Here is a 9,504-nt window from a genome sequence, read left to right on the forward strand (position 1 = left end):
TTTTACTGAGGAAAGAATCGCACCCATATGTGGTGGGGCAAGTCTAAGGAAACTGCCTTGACCTTAGGTCGGTGGATCTCTGAGGAAGCTCTTCCTTAACTATGGCCTCAGAGCAGGTGGCCATGCTGCCTGGGGACCGGCTCCTGCTGTCTCCCAAACTCGATCTGAACCATGGGCCAAGGACTGCAAGACTGACTGTGGAAGCCAGACCCCAGCTCTGAGTGTGCAAAGGATGTGACTCGCCTGACTGATGCCAGACGTATTAGTGAGGAGCATGTGATGAAACCAGGCCACAGGCAACGCCCTCCACAGTGTTGCCAGAATACAGGACTCCAGCGGATCTCCCAAATCAACACCACCCTCTGAGTGTCCCCTGAGGCCAAACCTGTAGCCCAAACCTCACCCAGTAGCTAGCAGTCCACTCAGCCCTCGGGAGAGGATGCTGCACTGCCATCGATTTGACCCCTAACACCTTCAGAACTGACAACTGAACCCTAGGCCTAGACTTCTGCCTCCCTCACCTGGCCCTATCCCTGGTGGTGAGTCTGAAGTGGGTAGTGGAGCCGTGGGCAAGAGCAAGGATGGTCTGAGCCAAGGGACATAGCAGGTCCCATGATGTTGCTGGAGACCGTGATGCTAGTGGAAACCCGAAGCTTCAGGAACCCTAAGAGCATCTGCCTAAGTCCAAGCCAGAAGGCAGACACTCACTTTACTGCTGGTCTGCCACCAACCCTCAAAACTTTCTCAGCCCCACCACTAGCCAGGTACCTTCCTGCCTCGGGGGTTGCCTCTCACCTTACCCTCAGCTTGGCTCTGGCCCTCTGAGGGCCCAAATGGCTAGGCAGAGAATCAAAGGGTTTTGGGACCCAGGACCAGTTCAGGGCAAAACCCCCAGGAACACAAAACCAAGGAAGCCATGGGCAACAGACCCAGCGGGGCTGAGAGCATGGTTCTGGTGAAATCCTGAACCGCAATCCTAGACCCTGAGACACCACCCTAGCCCTGAGCTTCACCCTAAGGCTTACCCTCGACTCTGGCTGCAGGGCAGGGCTCTACACTCCCACTGGCTCAAACTTCTCCCAGACTGTAACCCCAACCCTAGCCCTGGCTGTGGGTCTGATGGTGCCTGGTTCTGAGGACCCAGTGGAAAGGGCTCCTCTAATTCAAGCCACACTCACCGTCCTGGAGCCCAGAAGGAAACCGGGCCACTTGACAACGCCCAGGGTTTGTGGGCCCACAGGGTTCCAGCCATAAACCTGAACCCTGGCCACACTAGGTGCCACCCGCCTCCCACCCCCTACCCTACACCTCCACATTCCCGAGGCCACAGCTGAATCCCGAGTCTCACCTTAATGTTTACCCTCTGCCCAGCCCTCATGGTAGGAACTCTGCAGGGCTACGCAACGGGCCCCTGGTGTTTATAGGAATGGCACACAAGCTCTTGCACTGGATATGGCCATGACCTGTCCAGAAGCCTACTTGTGAGCCAAAGGTGAATCTGGGACACTATCTGGCAAGGCCAGGCCACTCTGGCAAACAAAGAAGAAACCTTTGGTGCATCAAGCACGGGGGTGTTTCTGCGGCCCAGGAGGCTAGCGAACACACCGCCGCTTCGGGAAGACTAAGAGGAACTTGCTGGGGCCCACTTGGAGTCTCACCCTCACTCTAGCTCTCCGTTCGGTCCTCGGGGCACTTCTTCACCACACCTTTCAGATAGGTGCGTGACAGCTTCCAGCTTCTCAAGCCTAACCCTAGTGGTCAGCCTGACCCTGCCTGAGAAGGCATGAGGGGAGTACTGTGCTAGACACCTAGCTCAAAGATACAACACGGTAGGAAAACCCTCCGTCAGGCTTACAGCCTCAAGGCACACTGAGCAGAGAGGCCTTTCCAAAGGGGTGTGTGCAAATGCAAGGCAAGTACCACAGGCTTACCTTGGAGAAACCAGTCTGGTGAGCACGCCACACCTGGTCCTGTGAAGAGAGAAGAATTTCTGATGTCCGGAAGCGTTGAGGAAAGTGCAAATCCCTCATCTCCCCAAAAGAACAATGGAGAGGATGGTCATCAACTAACATTTTCCCCTGAAGCTAGAAGCTGTCTCCCAGATGCAGGCGAGAGCATAGTTACTTGGTAGGGCCCATACCCTCGACCCCGAGAAACCGGCTTGTGCAGGATGCACCTCTGCCCTGACATCCTGTTTCGGGGAGACAGTAGCGCTTTGACACGGATGCCTGGAAGCAGAGTGAAAGTGCCGTGCTGGGCCCTGAACTCTAAGGAACAACTCTTGGGGAAAACCGTCCTCCTCTGAACATCTTCATCCATGGACATAGACGCGTCGAAGTGTAAGGGAGACGTCCAGTGTACTTATGTGGGAGGGACAAGGCCGCGCGGCCGGCTTCCCTCAAGTCACCGTCTTGTTCCATGAAGGGAGACGCAAATTTCAGAGTGTCTGAGAATGCACGAGGGAAAGGCCACTCGCCTCCCTGGGAGAACTAAGTCAGGGCGGACGCGACCACCCTCCCCTAACATGTTCAGTTTTAAGACTTAAAAAAGGGTGTGGACGGTTTACGAGAACACAATTAAAATGTTCCGTTTCACCTAGTAATTAGGGAGTGCAACTGAAAGTGAGCTTTGAAAAATCTTTGAAATCTGAAACATCGCTGACTTTCAAAAACTGCACTGAGATTAATAGGAAGAGCCCTGGGAGCGTTGCCCCTGTGCCTGCTTGGTGTGGCGGTGGGTGAGGTGGCCCCTGGGCGCCAAGCTCCTTGCTGCCCATGGTGGCGGCGGGCCTGGGTGCATAGGGGACAGCGGCGACCCTAGGACGCTGACGACCGTGGACGCCACACGGTCCACCGTCAGCAGAGCTTCAGCGGTCCGCATACATCAGTGCTGGCCGGCTGGGCACTGCAACTGCCACCTCGGAGAAGGAGAGAGCGGGCGACCTGTTCGTCCTGATGGGTGAGAGGCAGGCCCCAGGGAAGCTGAGACCCCACCTGGTCCCTCGCGCTCCTGCACTGAGGGGACCGATGCTTACCTGGGCCTGTCCTGCCTGCCCTGCCTGCTGTGGGCCCTCCGCAGTAGCCGAGCAAGGGCGGCAGGACCCCTCCGGAGCCAGCACGCCTTGGGGAGGCACTGGGGACAGAGACAGTGTTTGGAAGCTTGGTTTTTGGCTGATTGTTGCAGAAGGAGAGGAGGGAGTGAGTGACTGAAGGAAGGAAATTGGTGTCCCTCCCCTGAGTTAAAAAAAACGTATCAATAGTGGAAGCCCAGCCTGAGTCCTTCCCTAGTCCCGCTCCCGTGCTTACCCCCTTACCTTGAATTTGGGAGTTTATTGCATGTGAAGTTTTGTATTCTTTCCAACCAAGATTCTTTTTTTTAATCCTTAATATATATATATATATATATATATATATATATATATATATATATATATCTTCCCCCCGCCAATGTCAGTTGCTAGTGGATAGAATGCGGTGAGTCAGGCACCTTCATTGACCACTGGCGGAAAGAAGTTCAAGCTAGAAAACACCCTGCTTCTGCCTGCCCACTCCGAGAATCTCGAGTTCCCGGGTAAAAGCACCTTCCACCGGGGTCAGATTGAGTGGCTCCATCTCAGTTCGCTGCCCTCATTATCAGTATCAGTTTCCCTCAGTAACAGAAGTCCTCCGGGCTGATGCAGGCGCTGCTGCTGGTGTCGCTTAAGTTAGCTTCCGCAGCAGTTTCCAGCGTTCTGTTGAGCTCCTATTTGATATCACAGAGCAGGAGTGTTAGGACAGGAGACCCGTGAGTGAGGCCTTCACGAGCTTGAGGACTGGAGTCAGGCAAGCTGGTTTACAGCAGGGCCCCCTTCACAGCGCTTGACTGCGGTGGTTTTGCTCAAGTCCTTGAACCGCTCCTGGTCCCTCTCTGCCACAGTCCTTAAAGGAATCCCTTATTGTTTGAAAACACTTGTAAAGACATAGAAAAGAAATCCAGACCTCAAGGAATTTTCCAGAGTTAAACCACCCAGTAAGACAGCTACCAATGTCATGGGGCTACGGAGCTCCTAAAGTGTGGGCTAGTCCGAAGACAACATGCAAATGTGAATGTATTTGATTTTGAACATTTCAAGGAAGAAAGCGATGATAGCTCTCTGAGGATTTTATGTTGATTACAAGTGAAATTGTTTTGGGTGTATTCGATTAAATATATGTTATGTAAACCTGTTTCTTTTTAGTTTTTAAAATGTGGCTACTAGAAAATTTGCTTTGATAAGTAAAATGCCATTCACATTTTCAAAAGACAGAAAGCAGATTCTATGGATTGTAAGTTAAAAACATTTTAAATTAATTAACAAGTCGTACTTTAACATGCATTCTGGCAGGATTCATGGAGTGTGGCCGCTGTGCTGAGTCTCCTCCCTCTGGGCTAACTTGCTCAAGAATTTATTTATTTGGAACAGTTTTGATGTTGGCCGTGCCTTTGAAATACTTAGTTTTTATGGGAAATTCAGTTTATAGGGTTGTGTTGAGAAGTATGCATTCCATGTTCATAGAACTATGTGAATGTTTACTATAGTTTGTGTACAAAAACAGCTTAGACTGGATCACTCATCACCCCCCACACACCAAGAACAGTGCTAGAATTTGGACTCTGAAGCAAATAAATTTTAAGTATACTCAATTGTATGTAATGAGGCAAAAATTCAAGGTCGAGCAGCTGCAGTCATTAAAGTAGCCCTAGAATGAAAATGTAAATGAATGAAATGTAAAAGTGTTCATTCTAATTTTTGCAAAGTAACAAGTAAAACATTACAAAAATAAAGATCTAATCATTGGTTTGACCCACCCACTAAGATCTGGAAGAATACGCTCCATACTTTTAGCAGTGCTTATTTCCAATGGATGGCATATGGAAGATACCACTTTTTATATGTTTTAGTGTATTTATATTTCTTTTTGTTTTCAATGAACATCAAGAAAATAACCCCAAAGGATTAAAAAAAAAAAAAAGTAAAACAGAAAAAACTATTTATAAACCATGGGACTTACCTTATTTGAAGATGTTCAGGACATAAAATGTCATTATATTATGTCTAAAATGATCTTAAAACTAATATTTCACTTGTTCCAAGAATAACATTATTTTTATCTTCTTAATTACATATGGAAAGTTTATGTAGATCATATTCTAGAGTTGTATGTTCACATACAGAAGTATGTTCACAAATGATTTAGTAGGGAGGGTCATGGATATTAAATCCCTAATGTTGATTCAAGGAATCCCACTTGTGACTTTTAGATTCATTGTAATAAAAAGTTTATCTTTGTGTACTGACTATATTTGAATAGTTAATGTGTGCCATGCTTTTTCTAAAATCTTCATTACTAAAGGTGCTATGTTGTTGGACTTTTACAACACCACCATGGGTTAGTCTGTTTCCAGCTTTTCTTGATGAGGAAGTAGGCCCCGGAGGGTTCATCACCCGGGGTCATGCAGTGAGGAGGTGGAGGAGCTGGGATTTGGAGAGAGGCAACCTGACTCCCGATCAAGCTGTTAACATTACGTATGCCCCGGCATACACACAGACACACTGGAGTGGCCACTGTCTTAGGGCTACCCTCCAGTAACATCCATACTGTCTCTCTAAGGTACTGAAAACAAGTAGAAGTGCTCCTTCTTAAAAGTGCCTAGTGATGAGAGATACTGTGGTGGGACAGGAGTGTTGCAGCAGGAAAGACGAGGGAGAGCCCTGTGGGAGCGCAGACCCCTCACAGCTACAAGTGGTGGAAAAAGGTCCCAGTCTCCATTCATTGACCCCACCTGCATTTAATTTGTGCTCACATAATGCCCGGAATGAAATCTGGACGTTTATCCCAGACTGTTGGCTGATGACAAGGGGGCACTTCTATTTTAGTTTGCCGGGGCGCCTCCTGTTTGCAGGGTACCTGTTGTGCTTAGAGTCACGTGGGCACCTTCACTGGTAAAAAAACGGGAAAGAAAAACACCAGCGAAAACAAGAGATGCAAATTATAGCAGTTCTCTTTACAGCAGATCAAGTGAAACGTTTGAGGTGTCTGCTCTCTTTTCATAGACTTAAATTATTAGAGTAAAACGGAAAAAAAAATGTGACTCCCGGTCCCTCATTCCCTCTCTGTTCTTAACTTGATTCTGTTGATGGGAGATGCAGATGGTATTTGATTTTGTGTGCTTAAATATTTATGCGATTCCTTTTCTACCAGCTAAAGGAACTCTCAGTGAAGATACTATTAGGGTGTTTCTGCATCAGATCGCAGCTGCCATGCAGATTCTGCACAGCAAAGGAATAATCCACAGGGATCTCAAACCCCAGAACATCTTGCTGTCATATGCGAATCGCAGAAAATCCACCATCAGTGGTATTCGCATCAAAATAGGTAAACGGCCATGTAGTGTTTGATGCAAAGGACAGCCTTGAGACTGTAGTTTTAGAAAATTTTAGCTCAACTTTGTTGGAATGATGGGTTTTGTTGATGCACATTTGAAATTTTAATTGACTTCAGCAAGGTGCATTTGGATATGGGAACCCTGTATATTACTGGCAGCCTACCCCTAGTTTCAGAATTGAGGGGCCCATGTTAGGAACTCCAAGCACCTCCCAGCACTAAACGCTGTTCTGCTTCTCGTCAGAAGGAAGCTGATGTATGGTCGTCGTAGATGCAGATGAAGAAACCGGGCTCTTCACAGCTCATAGAATTGTAACACAAGGGATCTAAGAGACCATTTAGATCAACCAAACTGTCTGTCTGTCTTTCTTTCTTTCTTTCTTTCTTTTAGCAATTATTTGAAGCAATTTGTAATCCTAGGTATTTTTTTAAGCATTTCTTTGTGTGCTTAGAATTTCTTTTTTTTACCAGTATGGAAAGAAATTTCTGGAGGTACTTGGGTGGCTCAGTTGGTTGGGTGTCTGCCCTTGGCTCGGGTCATGATCCTGGGGTCCAAGAATGGAGCCCTGCGCTGGGCTTCCTGCTCAGCCGGGAGTCTGCTTCTCCCTCTCGCTTTGCCCCGCTCCCAGCTCACTCTCTGTCTTTCTCTCTTTCTTTCTCTCTCTCAAATAAAATCTTTAAAAAAATGAAGTTTCTGATTTTATGTATTTTACATATGGATCTGGAACAGGGAAAAAAAGAAGTTCTAATTCTCCACCTGGCACTGATACTTAGAGCAGTATTAATGAATTGTTTATTACAATTAGCGTTTTCTCTCACAAAGCTTGGTGCTCGCTCCCTGAGTACGAAACCGGCAGAGCAGGGACTTGTACAGTTGGTGATCACTTCCCGCTCTTAGCTTGTTGAAACTGAGGTAGAAATTTTCTTCCTTGGCAGGCAGGCTTACCCAATAAGCGACAAATTTCTCACAGTTCCTTTGTGCCCTCTTGTGTCTTGAAGGTATGATCTATGTGAAGTGTGAGTAAAGGTATGTATTGTTTTTCTCCCTTTTATTTTGTGGACTAGCGGATTCTGGGTTTGCCCGTTACCTGCAGAGTAACATGATGGCTGCAACGCTGTGTGGGTCCCCAATGTACATGGTGAGTGAGGTTTTATTTTTTCCAAATTTAATTTAATTTAGTTTAATTTTTTAATTTTTTATAAACATATAATGTATTTTTATCTCCAGGGGTACAGGTCTGTGAATGTGAGTGAGTTTTTTTTGTCCTTGCTTGTGTATGGTGCCATTAGCACTGGGATTTTAAGTATGATGTTGGTTTCTAGTTCAGGTGTGATTTTATGTGTAGCCTAAACTGTTGTATTACTAACAGTGATTGTATTACTGATAATACTTTACGTCATCTTTTGCTTTAAAATAGCGGACTATAAAGGTCACTTTTACCCATTAGCTGATTTATTTTTTTTTTTTTTAAGTAGGCTCCACACCCAGCATGGAGTTCTTTTAGCTTAAGTTTTTTAAAAAAACTAATTATGAGTGGTAAAAAATCCCTTGTTCGAGTAAATTGAAAATTGACGAAGCGTGGTCATGCTGTACTTGGTGTATGATATTAGAGAAAACAACAACAACAAAACCCTCTTGGGCGTTTCCTCATCTTCAGGGAGAACATGCTCATCTTTTCATGTTGTTTCTCTTGACAAGATCTCTGGGTCACAGAAGATTTTTCAGTTAGTGTTAGAGGTAAAGCTGAAAAATTGTAGTTCCGTCTTCATCCTTCCGTACGGATGTTGTCATGTCTGAAAAGGGAAGGCTATGAAAATTCCGGACCAGTGGGAAGCATCGGGCCTGGAAGTAGCTTAATTCTGGAGCTTCAGAATTCTGCCAAGTAAATGCATGTACCTGTCTCAGTTCTAAGTGTAAATGGGCTATATCACTGTTCCTTTGCTCCACAGGTCTGCCTTAGCATCATAATGTTGAGACATTCGGTCAGTAAGGATTTCCTCTGATCTAAGTCAGTGAGAAGCTTACCAGCGATGACAGCTAAAAATGGTACAAATGGAAAATAAAGTTTCCCTGGTTTTGAGTGTGTTTGACATTTCTGTTTAATGTTTGTCCAGATTACTGGCATTTTTAAGAAGCAGCATCCAGTAAGAGGTGGGAAAAGAGCTGTAACAGAGCAGCAGAGAAGACAAATGCCTTTGCTTTGAAGACAGTCCTTACTGTATGTTCATCATAGTTTGTGTATTTTAAAAGCTTTCAAATGAGCGGAAAAACAGGGAGTAATACAGCAAACACTTGTGTACTTGTTGTCCATTTTTAACAAAGGTAACATTTTGCCATATGTGCCTTGATCTTTTCTTTTCCCCCAAGAAAGAAGTAAAACATTTCAGCAATAGCCCAAGTCTTTAAATCTTTCCCTCTTCCCACATCCCACTCTTCTACCCCAGAAGTCACCTCTGTGTTGTAGCTGGTGTGTATTTTTATTATAACCTTAATACTCTTACTGCATTGCTGTCCCATAGTAATACATAGAAATGTTTGTTTCTATACATTGCTTCTTTTCATGCAGTGTTGTTCTTGAGATTTACCAGTAAATCCCAGTATACGAATGTGGTTTAAGCTCACAGCAGGATCACCTGATTAGGGAAGTGTCGTAGTGCGATCTCATTTTAGCATTTGTTAGGAGCGTGAACTTTACCAGTTAATTTATCAATATTAGTAAGATAAATAACATCATGCATGTGTCTGGTATGTTTTTATCCCCAGGCTCCTGAAGTTATTATGTCTCAACATTATGATGCTAAGGCAGACCTGTGGAGCATAGGAACAGTGATATATCAATGCCTAGTTGGAAAACCACCTTTTCAGGTAGCCTGACTTTATATCTGTGCTCAGGTTTGGGATCTTCTCATTTTGCAGTTGCCTTTGACTTAAGAAAACAGGGCATACTTTGAAAACGGTGCTTTTGGTTCCCTTGTGACTTGTTTTGATTTTGTTACAGGCAGAAACTGCTATAGTGAGCCAGAACATCTTTTGCTTTTCCTTTTTTTATCTGCCCTCCCTTTGTCGTTGGCCTGGGCATAAAGCTCGCTTTATGTTCCC

The 9,504-nt window shown here is 45.6% G+C and overlaps 1 long non-coding RNA gene across 1 annotated transcript; it reads left to right on the forward strand.

Annotated features, from left to right (window-relative positions):
• Positions 1–3,482: 3,482 nt before the first annotated feature.
• Positions 3,483–9,281, forward strand: LOC131816378 (uncharacterized). Its single transcript, XR_009348032.1, has 4 exons — positions 3,483–3,570; positions 6,222–6,395; positions 7,470–7,543; positions 9,169–9,281. It is a non-coding gene; the product is annotated as an uncharacterized LOC131816378 (long non-coding RNA).
• Positions 9,282–9,504: the final 223 nt, after the last annotated feature.

The sequence above is a fragment of the Mustela lutreola genome, chromosome 15 (genome assembly GCF_030435805.1).
Source record: "Mustela lutreola isolate mMusLut2 chromosome 15, mMusLut2.pri, whole genome shotgun sequence".
Lineage (NCBI taxonomy): Eukaryota > Metazoa > Chordata > Mammalia > Carnivora > Mustelidae > Mustela > Mustela lutreola.